Genomic DNA, 2,198 nt, shown 5'->3' on the forward strand with positions numbered 1-2,198 from the left:
CATCCAGCCCTGCACCTTGTTGTCTCAGGGTCAGTGGGAGTCAGTTGTCATGATCTGGAAAGCACTGGTTGAAAGGGTGATGGAAGCAGATTCAATAGGAACAGTCAAAAGGGTAATGGGTAAATTGTTCAAAAGAAAAACATTGTGGGCCTCCTTAAAAAAAAAGCAGAGGTTGAGTCATAGAGTGTTTACAGCATGGAAAAAGGCTCTTCAGCCCATTGTGTCCATGCCGATCATCAAGCATCTATTCCGATCCCACCTCCCAGCACTTGACCCGTAGCCTTCTATGCTGTGGCATTTCAAGTGCTCATCTAAATACTTTGTGAATGTTCCTGCCTCTACTACCTTTTTATACTGTGAGTTCCAGATCCCCATCACCTCTGGGTGAAATATATTTCCTCAAATCCCCACTAAATCTCCTGTTCCTCCCTTTAATATGATATCCCCTGGTTACTGTCGCCTCTGCTAAAGTGAAAGTTTTCACTCTATCCACCGTTTTTCTGCTCCTCAGAATTTTGTACACCTCATTCAGACATCCCCTCTTAGTTTTCCCTACTGGGAGGAAAACAGACCCAGCCTAGCCTATCTATCTTCACACACAAATTACTCCAGGCCAGGCAACATCTTGGTGAATCTCCTCTGCGCCCTCTCTAATGCAATTACATCCTCCACAAAGACTGGCGACCAGAACTGCACACAGTACTCCAGTGGACTGAGTGACATTATACACAATGGGATTGACTGGATGGCTCTTCTGGAGAGGCAGTACAGGTATTTTATGATGAATGGACTCTTCTGTGTCATATGATTCAATTACAAAGGATGGTGTTGCGACTGCATGGTGTTCAAGGAGAATACAAAATGGTGCTAAACAGAAGTCCAAAGAACTGCAGATGCTATCAATCAGAAATAGCTGGAAAAACTCAGAAGGTTTGGCAGCATCAGTGTAGAGAAAACAGAGTTAATGTTAACATACAAAATGATGCTGCTGTATTAGATTGACATTTCCAGTTTTCACACAGAAAAGAACTTTTCTGTCCTCTGCACGCTGACTGCCAATGACCAAATCCATTTTGCTCTTCATCTGTGTCCGGGATTAATGGCTGATCGTTTGGTGACGTTACGGTGGTAAAGTAGCAGGTGAGATTGGCACACAGAACAAACGAAACAAGAAACGTTTCATAATCCCTCAGTAGTACCTCAGAATGCTAAATACTCATTCCCTGAATCCATCATTTGCTTAACGAGGAAAGGTTAGTTGCTAATGCATTGGCAGTAATGTGGTGGAGAACAGGGGCCCTTTCTCTTTATTGAAAGGAATGCAATGAAAATTGAGGTTTCAGTCCAGGCTTTTGAGTATTCAAATCTTTACCTTCCATCATGCCAACCAGACTGAATGGAGTCCAAGATTTATGAGCCCATTACAACAGGCCAAATCAATTAAACTAGCAGAATTATACATGCTTTTCCAGCTGTTTATTCTCCTCTGAGGGCTCAGATTGCTGCTGGGTGTATTTCTATAGAGACTGGTAACTTGGCCAAAGGGGGGTGTCCTTCAGTCTTTTTTTACCTTTATTCATTCATAAGATGTGGGCATCACTTGTCAGCATTTATTGCCCATCCCTAATTACCCAGAGGGCAGTTAAGAGTCAACCACATTGCTGCAGGTCTGGAGTCACATGTAGGCCAGACCAGGTAAGGATGGCAGTTTGCTTCCCTAAAGGACATTAGCGAACCAGATGGGTTTTTCCAACAATTGATAATGGATTCACGGTCATCATTAGATTCTTAATTCCAGATATTTATTGAATTCAAATTCCACCATCTGCTGTGGCAGGATTTGAACCTGGGTCCCCAGAATATTATCTGAGTCTCTGGATTAACAGTCCAGCAATAATACCACTAGGCAATTGACTCCCCCAAGTCTGAGTCTCGGTGAGCTGTCAAACTGGCAGAAATTGTCTCACTTCCAAGGCCAGGCAACGGCCTCACTCAACGCTCCCCTCACACTAACAATAGTGGATGATCAAGAGCAGGGCTTCTGGTAGACATTTCTTTTTATTTTGCCACTTGAGGTGGCCAATTTGTGTGCTGCCTCCTCTGCACCCAATGAGATTAACAGGATATGAATGGGGCAGATTTGTAAATCCAGGGCTTTTGTACCAAACAAGAGTCAATCATGTGCTTGAAAGGATTAA

The sequence above is a fragment of the Rhincodon typus genome, unplaced genomic scaffold, assembly GCF_021869965.1.
Source record: "Rhincodon typus isolate 14 unplaced genomic scaffold, sRhiTyp1.1 hic_rhity00004661, whole genome shotgun sequence".
NCBI lineage: Eukaryota > Metazoa > Chordata > Chondrichthyes > Orectolobiformes > Rhincodontidae > Rhincodon > Rhincodon typus.